This window comes from Pteronotus mesoamericanus, unplaced genomic scaffold (assembly GCF_021234165.1).
Source record: "Pteronotus mesoamericanus isolate MK-2021 breed Mesoamerican mustached bat unplaced genomic scaffold, CSHL_Meso_final contig_202, whole genome shotgun sequence".
NCBI lineage: Eukaryota > Metazoa > Chordata > Mammalia > Chiroptera > Mormoopidae > Pteronotus > Pteronotus mesoamericanus.
The window spans coordinates 5,796,776-5,816,675 of NW_026555086.1; the positions used below are offsets into that span (position 1 = coordinate 5,796,776).

Here is a 19,900-nt window from a genome sequence, read left to right on the forward strand (position 1 = left end):
TGGGGCCTCGGGAGTCTGGGATCCTTCGTGCACTCGTAGCTAGGGGCAGAGAACCGGAAGGACTTGGCTGGATGGCGAGCAGACGCGCGGTCTGAAGCTACGGCACGAAAGGGCCTTCTCAGCAAGGGAGCCAGAGATACTGGGGGTTATAAATTCGTGTCGCTCAGGATGCAGGCCTAGTCCTGTTGGATCAGCTCACAGACGGAAAACATCCGTTTATTTGTTGTGCATCTAATACCCTGGGTAACTCTGTAGCTACCCTTGTGCCTCAGTTTACCGGACTCTCAGATGACTGTGATTATTCCAGCTGTGCTTTCTCTTTGGTAGTGATTCCTGAGGACTGAGATCAGATGTGTTTATTTGGACAGTTGTCTCTGGCCCGTTGATAATGTTATATATCTTCAGCACAGCCGATATGAAAATTTTAACTGCAATCTTATTATCTACTTTTGGGGTTCAGCCTCTACAAGTTGTTGCTATTCCATGGGATGAAAATAATAATAGTAATAGCGATTTTTTAAAATAGCATGTATTACATGTCAGGTTTGCGTTAAGTTCATAATATTTATATTATTTCATATTCTTACCACAGCAGATTGCAAGATAGATATTTATACAGATGGAGTATCAACAGTCCTGTTTCACAGATGAAGACTTGAGGCCCAGAAGAACTGAGTGTTTTCCTTTCTCTCATTCCCCAAATCAAGTCATGTTTACTTGTCTAAATATATTGGTAACCTCTCCACTTTTTTTCCCATTTCCACCTTGGACCAAGCTATCATCATCTCTAATGGATTTTTACAATAGTCTCCTTATTGGTCTACACTTTATACCCTAACACTCCATTGTCCCCTTTTTTCCCTCCTCCCACACTGTCTCTTTTTCACACTGGGGGAGTATAATCTTTAAAAATGCAAATCTAATCATGTTCATTTCCTCCCTCCTTCCTCTGCCAACCACATACTTAAAAATCTTCCATGGCTTTCTGTTGCTCTTAGGATAAGGGCAAAACAACATGGTCTGCATGGTCTGGACACTACTGCTTCAACAGCCTCATTGGACATGACACTCTCCTTGCTCTCTGCCCATCAGCCACTTTGGCTGTCTTAAAAGTCCTTCTTTCTGTTACTGAACTCAAGGGTTCCCCACCTTCGGGTATTTTATTCAAGAATGAGAACTGGTCATCATTGGGTAGTTTTATTTCCTTGCAGCAAGTAAAGGAAATGGGGTTCACATCCAAAGCTTTGTCTCCAGGAAGGAGGCTTAGCCATTGCTTGTATCCAGATGTGGTTAATTACATGTTGATTTCTTCTTTACATCAGGCTGGGTTCCTGTCAACCTCTTAGGTTACTGCTGCATCTATAAAATACTGTGCTGTATTTTAACATTTAGCAAGAATAGCATTTAGTAACAACTGCTCAGGCCTTGAGACCCTTGTCCTATCTAAGGATTCCCCCCTGAGAGTTTTTTTATTCCTCATTCTTGAGGGAATGGGCATGGGGTCATACTTCTGTAACTGCTTCCTGCTGAAGATGGATGGAGGAAGTCTTTGAATTAGAGAAGTAAAATTCTCTGGCTGCTTGAGTGATGAAAGTCTTGGGGTGCCATAGGTTCTGGGATTCCTAAGAACAGGAGTACATAAACAGATAGGATGTGGAAAAAACTGTTAGGACTAAGAACAGACTTATTGAACGTTATTTATCTTGTAGCAGCTTGAGATCAGACAGGGAGTACTGTGGATCTGGTTCTTTATTCTCACTAGGAAGAATAGCAGACTTCACTCGAGAATGATGGATCCAGGAAGCTACATTTTATAGTTTAAGAAAAGAATGAGTTGCTCAGTTGATCTTGTGGGGATCCTGAGTTTCAGGTTTTTAAATATACCCAGTTCCCTAGATTGTATGGGTGTAGTTTAGTATCTTTGAGTGTGGGCAAAATCAGATTAGCATTTTTATTTAAGTTATCAGTTACCTTTCCTAATTGGCTAACAACTATTACCAGTAAGATTATAGCTGCAAGGAATCCTAGGAAGGGGAGAAACCAAGTTATGTTGGGGAGGGTCAATTTTACAGAGTTCCTCTTGCCAACCCTAAAATCGTCTCCACAATTAAAACCACTCCAGCAATTATGTCCTATTTATTTTTTAAAAATTGACTTTGGAGAGAGAGGAAAAGAAAAAAACAATTGATTTGTTTCTCCACTTATTTATGCATTCATTGATTGATTCTTACATGTGCCCTGACTGGGAACCATCCCACAACCTTGGCATATTGGGGATGAGAGTCTAACCAACTAGGCTACCTGGCCAGGACCTATTCCTCTTTTTGACATTACATGTAAATTGGTTACTCTGGTATGACAGCTCTGGCTCTATTTTAAAAGTGGCGCCATTTATATTGTTATTTATATTTTTCCTCTTTTAATCAAGATTTTTCCTTGAAAAGTATTCCTGATCAATTATCAGAAAACAGCACTGATCAGTTATTAAAAGCATCATTGTTCCTCTATTATCAGATGGTTTAGTTTGAGTGTTTCATGCCATTTTTGGTCCCTGAGGGCAGGAAGGCCCATTCCCAGTATATCATGTCCCACGTAGGAGGGAAAGTTGTTCTTTCCTTAAGAAATACAGGCCACATTTGAGCAACAAGGATATCAGAACACAGAAAGGCTTTATAGTCATGTTTCTTTCAGGGCAAGGCCTGGATTTTATTCTCTCAGAGGTGTTTTATCCAAGTTTAAGAGGTATTAACAACAGAGCAAACCTTACCTCGCTTAGATAGAATGTTTTCAAGAGCAATTTTCCTGTCTAATATCTCAGTGGAGGGCATGGTAATACCTGTTGAAGGAAAAGTATTCTTAAACATCTGTGATTTCTTGTATGGAATTTTATAAGCTTTAGTGATCATTGCAAAACATCGAGCAACATTTACCAGAGAGGTGTCTTTATACCATTGAGCTATGCAGAATAAACAAAGATTTATAAAAGCCAAAAATGTTCAGTTTGGAGAACAGATCTGAATCAAGAGGCAATACCTGAGGGCAGTTAGCTGAAGAAGTTAAAGAACCACGAAGTGTTAGCGGGTACTGTGTTCAATCACTTGGCCTGTGCTAACCTTGGTACCTTTATTGGGCCTGACATCACCAGCTGAGAAACATCTTGGAGTTAATGCCTTTGTTCAGTCACACATGGATTAGTTAAGAGTGCCTGAAATTTGGTGTTTTATAATTTTCTCTGTGAATCTCTCTGAAAAGGAAACATCTTTGTACAAACATTTTTGTATTATAAAAGCGCCAGAGTAAAACAATAATTGCCTGTAAATGACAAAAGACTTAAAAATGGCCATAGTTAGAGTTCATATACATCTTAAGATCCCTCTCCCATGAACCTTCTGTAATATATGCACACCTTTTGCAATATGCACGGCCTTTCTTAACTGACATAGATCGTCCTGTTTTTGTCCCATCTTTTCTCTCCTCATTTTGAAACAATCATTTTATTGTAGAAAAAATTATTTTCTTATTTCTTTCTTTACCAATAAAACCTATGTATGTCTTTTATATTCTTCCTTATCTAAAGACATTTCTTCTTACCTGAAGACATTCAACAAGAGTGTTTCCCATAAGCTCTGCTACCAAAATATGCTCCTTATTCTAAATATAATCAAAGGCTTTAGCATCATGTGTTTGACAATGTTACCTGTGTAACTTAACATACTAAATAGGCTTTTTTCCTTTTTTTTACTTCCCCCTTTTATCAAGAGAGAAAACAAGTCATTGAGGCGTTTCAGGGATCCTTCTGAAAAACTCTGAAGTTCTTAAAAATATCACAGGTCAAGAAGGTGATTCTCCTTAAATTTTGAATCTTGGGGACTTTGTCAAACATATCAAAAGTTTTAAAATATTTTCCAAGTAAAAATTATAGATAACATACTTCAAAATTATTCACTTAGTCAAAGTGACAAAGATTTTTGCCAGCAAATGCAGAAAGTCAGAGTTGTTAAAACAAAATTTTAGTTTTTTCAATATTAAGACAATTCAGTGTACTTACATAATGAAAGACCTGGTGATGAGGAGTATACTTTTGTGATATTTTATAATTTCTTATTTAAAGCATGCCAGTAAAATAGGAGACATAACATTAAGTTTTTGCTTTATGTAAATACGCTGTTGAGATTAAAGCTTAATTTTAAAAAACTCATAACAACTTGATTTTAGCCAGCTTAATACATAAAAGCCAAATTCTCCATTTTTTCCTCTATTTTTTGATCTGAATTTTTAACCCTTAGAAATACTAATTTTAGTGACAACCAAAACTCGAATTTGTGAATAATTTTATAACTTCGAGAAATATAGGCAAAATATTATATAATTCTTAGAAACATGTATTACCTTAATAGAGCATAAGACATTTTTATTACAGCTCCAAACATCTTGAGTTTCCCTGTATTAAAAAGCTAAAAGTAGGTAACAGAGATAGTCATAAACTTATTTTTATAAACCCCAATAAAATCCCCCCAAATTAGTCAGTTTTCACATTAAATAATTTCCTAGATCATGTAATCCTGAAAAGTATGTTGTATTTCTTAATTTATATTAAGTGCTTAAATCAAACAGCTCTTTTCATAAAAGCCAATTTTAATAATTTTTTCTGGAGGTAGACAAACATAAACACGTAGACAAATGAAACGAGAGACATGAAAGCCTTGTTTTAAAATTCCTTTGGCCATGAGACAGGTACAGGGGAAAAAAAAATTTCTAGTCATTAATCACATCTAGTAGCTGGCTGTAAATCAAGGGAAAACAAACTTCAAGTGTAACCGGAGTTACTAAGAGAACGTCTTGAAGCCTATTCCCCTGAGAGAGCCAAAAGGGGAGATCCCCAAACCAAATGAGTCCTAGAGAAGCTCGGACAGCAGGAAAAGCCTCTTTGGGGTCCTTGGTCTAATTCTGGAGAATGCACCTCCAGGGGTTGCATTCAGGGATCAGATGTGAGTTCTCCATAGCTCACACATTTACATACAAGGCAAATGCAAGTGGACACACACAGAACAAAATCCAACAACTACAGGACAGAAACTAAAGGGTGGGAGACACTGTGACTCTATCACCTCTGGCTCACTGAAAACGCTACCAGTGACCCAGGGTTTCCTGACATCAGACAACCAGAGCAGAGATGTCGACTGAACGTGTCATTGAAGTGCTTCTCTATCTTCCAGAGTTAAACCCAGGCTGGGCCCTGAATCTGGAGTCCCAGAGATCCGGTTCCTACCCAGCTTGCCTGGAAGCAAGAAGCAAGTGCACACTCAAACTGAAACCGTCCCTCCAACACCCCTGTACCCTCAATGGGTTGGCACACTATTTAGAGTGACCACAGGGCTGACCTACTGGCCTTTCTTCCTATGTGTTGAATGGTACAGGCTGGTGAGGCCACTCGGCTTTGCTGTGGCGGCAGGCCAGGCAGCCCTTCAGTCAGCACCGGGCAGGAGTCTCCTGTAGACAGGATCCTCTGCCCAGCGGAGAGCAGGCTGGAGCTGCCGCAAGCACCCACGCCAGGCTGAGCGGGAGCCCCTGTAGGCCAGTTCCACCTGGGTGGCCAGATTTGTTAACTGAACTCAAGGCGTTCACCGCTTGGGGTGTTCTGTTCAAGAACGTGACATGGTCCTCATTAGGCGGTTTTATTGCAGCAAGTAAAGGAGATGGGATTCATATCCAACGCTCTGTCTCCCAGCAGGGAGGTTTAGCCATTGCTATGTACTCTTATTCGGTCGATTGCATGCTGATTTCTTCTTTGCCTGGGCTGGGTTCTGGTTCTGGTCATGCTCATCTGGTTGCAGGTGCATCTGCAAAATACTGTCCGTTTAGCAAGGATAGCATTTTGTATGAATGGGTCAGACCTGGAGAACCCTTGCCCTACCTAACATTTCCTGTGCTTTATCTTGTTACATGGACTTTTCCATATGCTATGTGTTGCCTGCTGTGTATGAGGCATATATTAGAAGAGAGGACCAATGGTACATCAAACAGACACCATCCTTGCTGTCAGAATTTAGAGCCCCACAATCGCATTTGTCGAAGGAGGGTACGTGCATGGATTTACAATATAAAATTTGTTTTATAATGACCTGAGTTACAGCAAGGCCTCACCAGGGGCGTGGAGTCCCCAGGCTTGCATTTGCATGTAATAGGACAGTGCACTAAAGGTGTTCAAAGCAAGACGATTCTGCTGCATCGTCTCGATCAGGACACAGGCAGATGTCACCCAAAGGCATTGTGCATGGTGTCTTTCTTTTTATTTCATTATTTTTTTTTCTTCCAGTGCATGTTGTCCTTTTCACATTTTGGGTTTACATTTAAAGATACTCATTTATTCCATAAAGATTTAATTAGCACCTGTGAGACACGGGTTATAATTTTATCATCACCGTCTCTTTGTCACCGCCACCTACCTTGCCCCGGTAGGTAGTGAGCCTATATTTAGATTATTCTTCCTATAAACTTATATTAAGTGTCTAATCGGGCAGACTAAATCAAGTTTCCACTATCTTCTCTTCCATCTGTCCCCATTGGTACTAATTAAGTACCACCCTTGGGCAATTTGAGAAAATAGTCACTCAAACCATTTTCTGTGTTATGTGGTTCACATGAGGAACTTGGTTTAAGTGCCAAGTAGCATACTCAGCCCTGGGGACACATGGGTAAATATGGCCGATTTGGTACCGTGGTATAGGCTGCCTTTCTGTGGAAGGCAGGTAAGCAAGCAAGTACCAGCAGAGGGGTGGCAAGTTTTACCACGGGAACAGGACAGGCGGCACACAGGATCGCATGGGGTCCAGAGATCATGGAATTCCTTCTGCAGGAAGACCCCTTTAGTCTGTTATAGGGATCATGGAGTTCCTTCCAGAACCTGTGTAAAGGTATAACCTCATGAGAGGCTCAGAACACCTTTAGAGTTTGTTCAAAATTATTAGAACTGTTCCTTAGTCCTGGGATGAAAGATGTGGCTGGTGAATTCCAGGTTAGCTTCTTATGCTGGCTTGGGCGAGATGATCTTTTAAAAAAACATTGAAAACAGAAATAGTATAAATGTATTAAAAGGTTATACACTTCATAGGAACGTAGTAATTTTGTTTGAGTAATGTGTATTTTGAGTAGTGAAGGAATATAGAATAGAGAGACTTGCTGTTTCAAATAAAATCATTGCTAAAAATCTAATGTTTTTGGTAAAAATTGTCTTAATATTTAACAGGATAAATGTTAAGTTAGGTTTAATTAGTTATAAGAATAATAGTAAAAGGAAGTTTGTTACAGATATATGTACTCTCTGGTTCTTTTTTACCTTAATTTTTAAAATTTTATTTTTGGCAGTTTGGCCTTTTAGCAATGTCCTGAGAAGGTTCATTTGGCCCCTACCTTCACCTTGGATTGTCCTGGAGTATTTCACCAATTCATCTGATGGTAATTTAGGAAACTAAATCTAGGGAATTTTTGGTGGTAGGCCAATGACTAGGGGACTTAAAAAAATGGAAACTCTCCTTGACAGATTCTATTCCCCCCTCCAAGTTTGTCTTTTTCTTGATCTTTCTTCCAGTATATGGGTCAGGCATTAATAACCATTTAGTAGTTTTGATTGCCTTCTCTGGGTAGAAGGGTTTATTTGTTGATAGTTTCCAAATCACTTTAAATACCTCCATTGGAAATTAATTAAGCTTGACCTGGCTGGTGTGGCTCAGAGGATTGAGCACCAGCCTGCGAACTGGAAGGCCGCAGGTTTGATTCCTGTTCAAGGCCCATGCCTGGGTTGTGGGCCAGGTCCCCAGTTGGGAGTGTGTGCGAGGTGACTGATTAATGTTTCTCTTGCACATATTTTCTTCCTTCTCTTTCTCCTTCCCTTCCCCTCTCTCTAAAAATAAATATATATAATTCTTAGAAAAAAAAAGAAAATTAATTTAACTCACCTGGTTAGAGCATCATCCCGATATTGTGGGTTCAGTCCCTGGTCAGGGCACATGCAAGAAGCAACCAATGAATATATAAATAAGTGGAACAACAACAAAAAAAAATCCTTTCCTTTCTCTCTCTAAAATCAATGAATAGAATTTTTAAAAATCTTTAAAAAAAATTAACTAAACTAATGAATAATAGTGAATTCTTATTACTTTCTATTATTTCGTGGTCTGTTTCTTAACAATCCTTTTGTTGTTTTGAACATAAAATTTGCCATTTGGAAAAACGTCTTAAACACTTTTTAAAACACATTTAACACTTGGACATTTTAAAAAACAACCATTGGCCTTGTTGAGGTTGGCCTTGCTGTCTCCTCAATCCTTCCATCCCTCCAGAGGGCCTAGCTGAGCGTCCTGCACGTAAGAGACATTTATCTTTTGAAGAAAGATTGAATATGGTTGAGAGCCGGCAGCGTCTGATACATGTGACATGTTAACTGTTAATGGCGATCACACGGGCTCCCTGGCTGCAGACTAGATTTATTGTGGCTGAGCTAGGCAGACTGTGTGCTTCGAGAGAGTAGAGACCATGTCTTTCTGGGTTTTTTTGTTCACCGTTCTCCTTAGCACTTAAATTAACATTGTGCCAGGCACAGAGTAAATATTCCGTAAATATTTACCAAATGAATGAGTGAATTGCCAACATCACCTGTTAAATTGTTAGGTTTTCTGCTAGCGAGAGATGGAACAGGAACCTGAAAGGAATAATGGAAAATGGTTAAATACTCTATAATTGTAAATTACTTAACATACCATAGAGATAGGTATTATTTTTGAGCAACAAAACTCTTCAGCACATGCTTTGGCAACTGCCAACAGTTGTTTTCTACTGTTCTCTTTCAAATTTCAAATGCTAGTTTACTCCCCAGGTTTAGTTTCTTTTGTAGTTGTTAGTTTATTATGGTAGCTTTCTTGGTGAAGTTATAAAGTGTGACTTTGTAACTTCTAGAAGAGAAGAACTTTATAGTTGACAAGGCATTTTGGAACCTTAAAATAAGGCACTCTTTAGAGGCGAATTTAGAGTTCTGTTAACGCCATTCACGTAAACTTTCTTTTATATAAACTGATTTTGTATTCTTTTACAACAGTTTCTCACCAGCTGACTTTCCAGCGTAAGATGGGGGGAATCTGGGTTGGGTCAGGCTGTGTTGAGGAGGTTAAGCTTTGCGTTGGTAGGAACCCGAGTCCGGAAATTTGTCCTTGGAACAACGCTTCTGTGCGAAGCCAGCCCACGGGTGAAAGGTGAACCTTGCATCAGTGCTATAGGCTTGCGTTTCTGTCTGTGTTACAAGCCTCTGTCGGGTTGCCGTGCCCATCATTTATTTGCCCTGTAGTTTTGGAAATGACCTGCCTGCAAAGTGGCAATGCCTTCCTTTACGGTCAAGAACTGCCGTATGGGTAAGTGGCAGCTGAGACCTTTACAGCTGGTAGAAACCAAATAGAAAACTCAGTCTGAAGGATCCGATTATGTTGCATCTGGTCTGAGGAGGAGATTCATTGCCAGTGCTTGAGTGTTTTCATAAGTGTTTGTGATCAGAAAATTCAGAGCTCTGATTTCTGTGTTAGCCCTAAGTGTGCCCTTTGGCACCTGCATTTAGGGACTGGATCATTCAAGGTTGAGCCTCAAGGGCCAGCATTTCTCCAAAAATAATATCAAGGGGGCTGATGTGGCACCTTAACTCTCTCGGCTGGATTGGGCATGATTAAGTTCTCAAGGCTGCACTAATACGGATTTTCTATTTCTAGGCACAGTGGTCATTCTCTCACGCTTTCCCAGTTTGCCATATTTTGAAAAGAGAGATGGAAAATTTTGCTGATGAATTTATTTATTTATTTTCCTGTCAGCATGAATGTTCTGGGTTTGTTTTTTTCTTTGGGGTTTTTTTTTTTTTTTTTTTTTTTTTTGCCTGAGAAGAGTACCCGGCAAACAAATTCAAACATTAGAGCTTGTGTGGACTCCAGCCTGTTGTCATGTCAATCTTGTTATTTAGGTAAATAGTGTGCAATTTTTCGCCGAATCAGCAGCCAATATGCTGCGAGCGATTTTTGTTTTAGTCACAGTATTGGCTGGTAACACTATTAATGAGACAATAATTGGGAAATCGTAGGCATTGTTCTCATAAAACATGATCCTTGTGTTGGAACCAGCCAGGCAGAGGAGCTGCCTGTGCGGACTGAGAGGCAGGAAAGGCTGAGTGGCCAGGGTGCCCAGCTTTTAAATTCATCAGACCCCTGCTGCTTAAGTTGCCCCAGCTGTTAATGCTGGAACCATTACAGTAATGGACTCAGCAAATGAAGGAGAACGAAGACACGCACACTTTATTACCAGAGGGGCAATTTTCTCTTCATCTGTAATAGCAGCCGTGCCTCATATTGATCAGACCATCAAGATACTAATCCTCTGTAAAATTACTTGTTATAACTGAAAATGTGTTCATCCAAATCAGTCTGTGTCCTGACTGTCTACTTACTATTGAAAACAGACTATTAGATGGTTTATTTTTCATGATTTAAAGCCTTTGCCCTGAAAATGGGTGGCGCTTCCCTTGCAACACTGAGTGCTTAATCTTCGCTATAGCCCAGGGTTGTCTTTTTGTTTTAAACAGAACATCACCCACTTAATTAAGGAGTGAGTGTCTGTCTTGCTGTCTGAGTTATGCTGGTGTTTTATGTGCCAGTGGATTTATTAAGCATCTTGTTTTACATTCAGTCTGTGGTTCGTGCTGTAAATAAAAATAGGCCCATCTTGCACATATTAGAAATTTGCAGGTAGCAAATGTCAATAAGTCCCAGGGATGTAAGGTTCTTTGATTTATATTTCAGACACCAGGTTGTGCTTTGTCGATTGAACCCATAGGCGGGATGCATCCTGGTGTCTTCTGTGTAGCAGATGGATTTTTGCATCATTGTCTGAGAAAGTTTATGGTTATTTCTGCATCCTTGGTTCAGTAGATTGCTTTTTAGACAATGAGGCATATCTACGCACCCCCACCCACCCCTCACCTTGTGTTTTGTGAGAAATGACTGCAGATACATATTATTATGTTATAAGAAGACCCGTTAAAACCTGAGTTCTATCTTCCTTAATATTTAGAGTTTTAGGAATTACTCCTCAAAATTTTCATTTTTCTTCACTACAGTCTCCCCATACATTATATATTTATTTGTACAGAGACTCAGATGCCCTCTTGGCAATATATTTTTTTATTCTAATACATTATCATTGCTTAAAGCTTTTGTGTGGCATTCTCCATACAGATCATTCAGAAATAGTAAGTCCTCTTTGTGTGCCAGAATTGAGGTAGGAGCTGGAGACTCAAGGATGGCTAAGATACAGCCTTGGCCGTGGAGGACCTCAGCTCAGCGGGACGACAGGCATGCGAACAATTAATTACAAGAATGCAACATGGTAAATGTTAACACCCGCTTGTGAATGTAGTTCCTGGGAGTGGGTACCACTTGTGGGCGCAGTAGTGAAATCAGGTCCTCGATTTTTCTTGCCTTATTCCCGAAAGCAGAATTGTGCCATTCACTCACGCTTTCAGACCTGCCTGTGAAAGGATTCCTACTTGTTTGAAAGAAATCTTTTTTTTTTCCCCTCATGGAAGACTAGTTTACTGCCCCCTGGAGACAAAGGAAGGGTTTCTAAAAATGGTCTGATCAGTGACCACCCCTTTGGGTATGTACAGCTTCCCATGCAGACTCCTTTGAAGGAGGGGATGGTGCTTATCTGATTGTTTATGTTCTGGCATTTGGAGAGTAAGTCAGGCTTGCTGCTTTAGAGAGCAGTTTATCAGGAGAGACAGGAGATACCGGTCCTGGCTGAGAGCACAGACTTTGGAGCCATGCTGCCTTGTTTTCCCCAAGGCTCCCCTACCTACTGGCTGAGAGATCATGGCCAAGTCGCCTAATGTCCTTGAACCTCAGTCTTCTGTAAAGTGGGGATAATGATAGTTGTGAGGATTAAGTGATTTAATATACATAAAGCATTTAGAATAGTGATGTGTGTAAATTAGTATTCTAGTATTAAGTGTGTTAATGCTAGAATTCTAAGAATTAAGAATTCTTCTAGAATGAAGAATATTAAGCAATATTCTAGTATTAAGTGTAATGATAGTTGTTGGCTTATTGAAAATATTTTTTTCTGGTTCCATAATAATTTATTTTAGAAAAATTTAAAAATACAGAAAAATACCAAGCAGGAAGAAAAATGGTCTACAATCCTCCAAGGGATAATCACTGTGTTACATAGTATATGTCCTGGTATATTTCTTAGAATATTATTATTATGCCTATTATATGTACAACATATACAGTATGATTCCCAACTTCATCTAAATATATACTTGTTACATATTTATATAGCATATATTTTAAACAATTGGAATCATAATGTACATATTTTGTTCTTGGGTCTTTATTGTGACTATTTTTTCATGTCATTACAATTACATAATATTTCATCATATAGAATTTTTCCTGTTATTATAAATTATCCTTCAGTGACCATTCTTGCACATAAATCTGTGCAAATCTCTGGTATTTTCCGTAGGGTGAGTTAAAAGAAGGCAGATTGTCGGGGTAACATTTGTAAAGACCTTTGGTTTGCGTTGCCACCTGCCGCCCAGAGAGCTGATGCTGCTTCCACTGCGGCATCATATGCAGGATGCATATCTGGTGCATCCTCTTCCGCCCTGGGAGTCATCATAACATAAACACATTTGTTGGTGTGGGAGAGGTGAAGTAGGAGCTCCTTGTCAAACGAGTTTGTATTTTCTTAATTACTAGTTACTAGGTGGATGGTTGAATTCCCTCCTACCGTGTTTATTGGCTAAATATAATTCTACTGTGATTGATTTGCCTATATAGCCTTTGTTCATTTTGCTAATGTATGTTTGTCTTTTCTTATTGATTTGTAAGAACACTTCACAGACTAGGGATATTATTATTTGTTACTTGTGTGATGGAAATATTTTTCCCAGTTTGTTTATTGCTTGTCTTTTACTTTTGTATTTTTGTTATTCAAAAGTTTTCCGTTATGTACCTATGGGGAAAATTTTCCCAGCTACATATCCGATTAATGGTCACCTGTATGTCTTTCCAGTTATTTTGTGTTTTATTTTTTTTCGTATAATTCTTGTAACGTACCTGGAGTTTAGATGGAGTGCGATATGGAGTAGCTATCTATGTTTTTCTCCCCAGTGGTTAGCCAGTGCTCCCACTGCATTTATTGACTAATTTGAATGCCAGAACAGTCAAATCTGCTTTTTATGCTGTTTCTTTTGTTTTGTCTGTTATTCTTGACACACCACTCTAATTGTCAGAGTTTTATGATATCTTTCAGTATCTAGAAATACAAGCCCCATACTTCTTTCCCCCGCCCCCCATAAATTCCTTGGTTTTTCTCTTGCACTGAGAAGACAACTTAATATTTTTTCCAGATAAACTTAGAAAATCACTTTTTCAAGGTCTCCTGTGTATTCCACCAACGCTTTGGTATTTTAGTTGTTATTGCACTGCATGTATAACTTAATTGGGAAAGAACTGAAGCATTTATGGTAAATAATTTTTCTCATTCAACAAGGTTTTTCACATTTATTTAAGCTTTCTTTTATGACCTTCAGAAAATTTCGTACCTTTATTCAGTTAGATACTATTTATTACCTTTTTTTAATCCTTGGGCATTTTACATATTTACTGTTGAAAAATGGGCTATTGTTAAGTTATATTTTTTAAGTGGTACATGGGAAAACTGTGTGTGTATATTAATTTTTGTAACTGGCCACAATATAGATCGCATACTTACCATTCTGACACTTTTTCGTAGATTTTCTTGAGTTGTCTAGGTGTATGATAGACAGATAATCCAATCATTTGCAGATATCATGGTCTTTCCTTTTTCAGTAATTACACTGTCCCCTCCCGTTCCCCGCTCTCCCCCGCCCCCTGCTCTCCCCCGCCCCCTGCTGTGTTATTACATTGTCCAGAATCCCTAGTGTCATGGCAGAGAGTCATGTCTTTAATAGTTATACTCTGGGGTTCTGGTATTAAGTGTGATAGTTCTTGGCAATAATTTTTGATTCTTAGTTTACTTTTTTCCTAGGGATTGAGGTTGAATTTTTATTGAATACCTTTGACGTCTATTTAGAGGGTTGTGTCTTTACTTCTACTGATAGAATATAATCTATTAATATAGTTTCTAATATTGCTTCCATGGGATAAATCCTATTCAATCACATTACATTGGACTTTTAACATAGTACTGAATTCAACCTTTTCGCAGTTCACTTAGGAAAGCGAGATGGATCTGTAGCAGCAATTATCAAAGAAGCTGGCTGGTGGCACTGCCAGGGGGTATAGCAGAATCTTCAGTGAGTCACATGTAACATACATGTTACAAATAACAAAGATAAGTTATGGCCACAGTTCAAACTGCGGTTAGTAACTTAATAAAGCTCTTTTGGCTGATGAGGATAAGCTAACAGTAGAAGGAGGTAAAATGGGTAGAAATATTGAGAAACATTCCTTTTTGTGCTCGTTTGTCAAGGTTTGATATCCTAATTGAGCCTGTGTCATAAAATGAATTGTGTCATTTTCCTCCTCTAATCTAGAGCCATTTAGAGAGCATCGTAACTATTTGTCCCTTGGAAGTTTGAACTAAATCCCTGTAACACTCTCCATGTGATGTTGGGGAAGATAACTTTTCCCGTATGTTTTGTAGTTATTGTTTCATTTAGTTTTCTTCTTCAGTAAGTTTTGGTCATGAAGTTTTCTCAGAAATGGAGGTTTCAGATTTATTGGCATGGCATCGAACAGAACGTTCTCTGGTTTACTAAGATAGAGTTTTATAATTTAAAAAATTCCATATTCACTTTTTGTATCTCCTTTTTAATTATAGCCTTCTGTATTCATGTATTCTATTCCAAAGTTGATTATATTTGCCTGTGCGGTATGGGTATTCATTTTTTAAAAACTGGCTGTTAAATTTGTTTATGCTAACTCATTAATTTCTACCATTGTCTTTATTGTTTCCTTTTGCTTTGCTTAAACTTCTTTTGTTTTTATTTTACTAAATTCTTAAGATGAATGCTTAGTTCATTTATTTTTATCCTTTTAAGTTCAGAAAGCATTGCAAACTCTCAAAAATAATTTATCTTCTGTGTTTCTGTAGCAATTTGTGCATGTGCTTGTAGGACTTATCACTCAGTATTGTAATCATTTGTTGTTAATGTCTTTCTCCCCTCCTTAGCTATACAGACTATTTATCTTTATACTCCAGTGCACACTGAGTCTTGAACACAATGGGAACTAAACAATCTTTGTTGAATGAATATGGACCCCGCCCATCGACCCACCCACCCACCCATCCCACCCAGGAATTAACCAAGTCCAAACTTTTCAGTGTGCTGTGTAGATCCACGCTCTTTTAAAAATTATTATTAAAGTATAGCTAGCATACAGTATTGTATTAGTTTCAGAGCACAACATAGCGGTTCAACATTATATATCTTGCCGTGTAATCAGCACAGGAAGTCTAGTGACCATCTGTCACCATGCAAAGCTTTCACACTATTACTGACTATAGTCCCCTTCACCTTTTCACCCATCCCTCCGCCCCGCTCCCTTCTGGCAACCATCGGTTTGTTTTCTGTTTCCAGGAGTGTGTTTTGTTTTTATGTTGTTTTGTTTGTTTCTGTGGCTCTTCACTGGAGATAGCAGCTGCTGGAGGGAAGGAACACCTCGCTGTAGTTAGGAGGCGAACCTTCTGGGATTATATCTGCCATTAACTAGGTCTTCCCTGGTAAAACAGTCCCTCAATCTGTTTTGTTTCTTCTGCTGTAAAATGGGAATAATCATCAGATCCCTGCTTCCCTCCTTGCTTCATCTGAGATGTCAAAAGATAATGAACGTAAAAGAACTGTGAAGAATAAATATGTTATATATGAGTAGATATAAGTATGTAACATCAACTCCACCAGCCCCATTCCCCAATATGGAAGTGATCAGAAACTATTTTAAAAAAATGTATGAAATGTATATCCTGTGTCCTCTGAAATATCTAGCCCAGAAATTTTGTGAGAGATACACTGTGCATACTTGTTGACTGAATGTTTCCTGAGACTCACATTACCGAGCGATCCTTGGGTACACTAACACCCAGGAGCCCTGTACCCAGCCATGGGAATTCAGGTTCACTGTTTTTAAAAAAAAAAAAACTCCTCGTTTACTTGGGGCAACCCCGATAAGGTGCTTCCACACATAGTTAGGAAATGGGTATACGTTGCCTGAGGACGTGGACTTTTTGGGTCAATCCCATTTCCTCCGCAGAAGAAAGCCCGCGACAGACATACTCTTCCCAAAACACAGACTGAAAAGCTAGTGTAATTTGCATAGATTGTTAACAAATGCTAAAGTTGATAAAAATTGTTTTCCATTTTCACAAGTCTCAGAGCATTCTTTTTAAAACATGCATATTTGGAGGAAAAATAAACACATGAATATGTCTTCCCTATCAGTTACAGCTACACTACAATTTTCTTGTCTCCCTTGCACCAAGGTTTATTTCCATTTTTAACTTACTTTGTTTATTGCTATGGAAGGTACCATTGTACATGTTACGTAAGATTTCCCATATTGTTTGGAGACTTGTATATCATCTGATGAATCAGTCTCAGTTTCACAGGATGTATTTAAATTGCTAGACACCATCCAAATGCAGAGTGATAGTATTTTTCTGTGTAATTATTAAACATTGTCCTTTAGAATACCAGCCACTGAAGGACACCATATAGCTACTGACATTTCAGTATTGTGGTTCCTCATAGAGCATGTGAGTGCCACCCCCTCTTTTACTCTTGACACTATTACAGTTGCCCCCCACTGCCCCCCCCCCCAGGCTCCCCTCCACCCAGCCCCCACTCCTATTTTTTTTAAACAGTGTTGCAGCTGGAAAAAGTAGGCATGACTTTTTGAAAACAAAGATACCCTTTAAGCTGCTTTTAAAGATTTCTATGGGGCTTTATATCTTAGATCATTAGTGGGTAAAATCTGATTTTTTTCCTTTTAAGCTGGAACTATGGTAATGTACAAAAATAGTTTCATCTTGAAGAAATAAAAACTAATTTGATGATGTCGTATTAGATTCCCCAGTCCCTGAGGAACTGTCTCAAGTTCCCTCTCTTCATGAAGCTTTAGAGGATTATTCCTTTCACCTCTTTTGTTAGTGACGTTATATCTCATGTCAAAATGTATGGTAACAACAGGGAGTGTGTATGGTACACTTACTCATGTATGGTAAGTACATCTTGACATCTGGTCATATTAAATTTGGCATTTTATTGTCGCTTATAGCTATTTAATGTAATTATCTTTACCCTGGGGAGATTATAAGCTCCCTCTGGCCAAGAACCATGTTATAAATTTATTTTATATATCTAGTAATGTGCTAAAGATATGGTTGACTCTTAAAGAAGAGATTTTATTTACTTATTTTTAGAGAGAGGGGAAGGGAGGGAGGAGAGGGAGAGAAACATCCATCAGTTGCCTCTCCTATGCACCCCAATGGGGATGAAACCCACAGTCCAGGGAGGCATGTGTCCTGGCTGGGAATCCAACCAGTGACCTTTCGCTTTGTGGTATGGCCCCCGACCACCTGAGCCACACTGGTCAGGGTTAGATATGGTTGACTCTTAATATTTCTTGTCAAATGCAAGCATATAGAGAACAAAAGTTGAGGTTTTTTTATTCTTACAGAGCATTTATTTATCTTCAACTCTTGATTTGCTTTCCATCAACAATAGAAAACATTGTGTTTAGAAGTGTTTTGTGTAATACCGTGCGGCAGACTAGATCTTAGAGTAGATCTCATTTTTCTTGTCGACCACAAGAAAACCTTAGATTTTGGTGGTCCTTTACCTATCACGGTGCGTTTCAGAAGAGTTATATCCGAACCACCGGAGTGTCCCGATTCACTTGGCCATTTCATCTGCTGCTCTTCCTCCTGTCTTTATTTAAGGCTATAAAGTTACTTTAGTGTGACTGCCGCTGTCACCTTTGCCCTCAGCTAATCAAATAGTTTACCTTGAGGGAAGCATTTATCTCCCACTTTCATTATTATTATTTTTGTAGCCGTAAAGATATATATTTTATGTCTGCAGAAGGCTGTAACAGTGAAACGAGGTATTGATCTGCTGTATTTAGCAATTTCTTTCCACCTCGCCATCAATAGCATGTCAGCATCTGTCTGTACCGTGGTTGACCTCACAAATAGCTCTTTATGCTCCCATTGGATTCAAATGATATAGTATGCTGAAAACTAAATCAATGAATGATTATAAAGTTTTTAGTATTATTTCATGACCCGGAGGCAACTGGTACCCCTGGCACTGAACACCACGGCGTACAATGAATATGGTAAAATGAGTCCTTCTGGCTTTTGTTCCGCCGAAAGGGGGGAGGCGGGGCCGCCCGCCTGCGTGAAGCTCACACTTCCAGCCTAACGAGCCCAGCCGCCGGGGGCCGTGGGGCTCGCCACACGGAATCAGCCGCGGAGAAAGCAGTCCCTCCAGTGGGCTTTATTCCCTGCCCCCGCCACCGTGGGCAGGTAGCAGTTTCTCATGTTATTTAAGCTCTAAGCAGGTCGACTTTGGCTTTCATTCACAGAAGAAAAACAAAACGAGATGCTGCGTCATTATGTCCCTGCAGACCAAACAAAAAGGCACATTGAAGAAGAGGGGGACCCGCCGTGGTCCAGGTCTGAGGGGCCCCTTGGCTGCTCTCAGCACCCGGAACAAATACCAGGATGCCGTGGTCGAGGCCACGTTCTCCAGCCCTCATCCCGCCTGCGGGAGCTTTGCCCACTCACCCCGCCCATCTGTGGGGCGTTGAACCAGTTGGAGTCACTAATTTGACTGAATCCAGCAATATATTTTTTATGATCCTGTTGAACTGTGTGTGTGTGTGTGTGTGTATAAATATAAAAATGCTCTGTCCAGAAAATATCCAGCCATGCACTATGGAAAAGAGACATGTATTGAAGAAGATACAAGAAACATTGTACACAGGACAAGGACGCCTCAGTCTCCTTCGAAGTAGGTGCCGTGGGACCTCACACAGGTCTCCCAGTCGCCATCACCTGCCCCATTGTATTTTCCTGAATCTCATCAACAGTCTGAAATCTCTTTCCTTTCAAAGGTGATTTTAATTTGGGGAAAAGCTGGAATTGCAGGGCATCAAATCTGGGCTGTAGGGGGGCTGAGACACCTGGGTGATTTGATGTTTTGCCAAGTAACTCTGCAGGACCGTGATGTACGAGTGGGCGTGTTGCTGTGATGAAGCTGCCGATGACCAGTTGCCCGTAGCTGCGGGCTTCTGAATCTCCCAAATGGTTTCTGTGGAGGAATGTTCAAGCTTAATGCACAATTTTATGCAGATTCATTGCTCTACTCGCTCAGTCGTTTTGAATGCGACGGCCACACAGTACACTGCTCACTCAGTGGCGTCTCCCACCCGCACTGGTTAGTAGAGTGACGTCATCATTGTTCACGCATGTGCATTCCAGTCCACTGTCCTTGGCTGCCAGGTTACATCGATGTCGTGCACACCGTTCTTGTTATATTAACAACGGTGGGACTTTTTCCAGACGTTTTTTTTTTCAGACTTCTAGATAAGGAAATTTGGGATGTGTGGAAAAGTGGGAGGGGGTGATAGTGGGTGAATGGGGAAAATGGAGCACAGCAGTTCTGATCTCTTGAGGGTATGAATCAAATGTGTTTCTCTCTACAAATATGCCATTTTGCTGTGTTCCTTTGTCTACCCCCCAGTTTGGAGTTTGATGAGGAGCACTGAGGAAGTCATTTATTGATTCATTCCTCAGACATTTATTGAGGATCTACTGT

At 39.6% G+C, this 19,900-nt stretch overlaps 1 protein-coding gene across 1 annotated transcript in view; it reads left to right on the forward strand.

Annotated features, from left to right (window-relative positions):
• Nucleotides 1–19,900, forward strand: part of FTO (FTO alpha-ketoglutarate dependent dioxygenase) — a 314,012-nt gene that overhangs the window by 148 nt on the left and 293,964 nt on the right. The window lies entirely within an intron of this gene.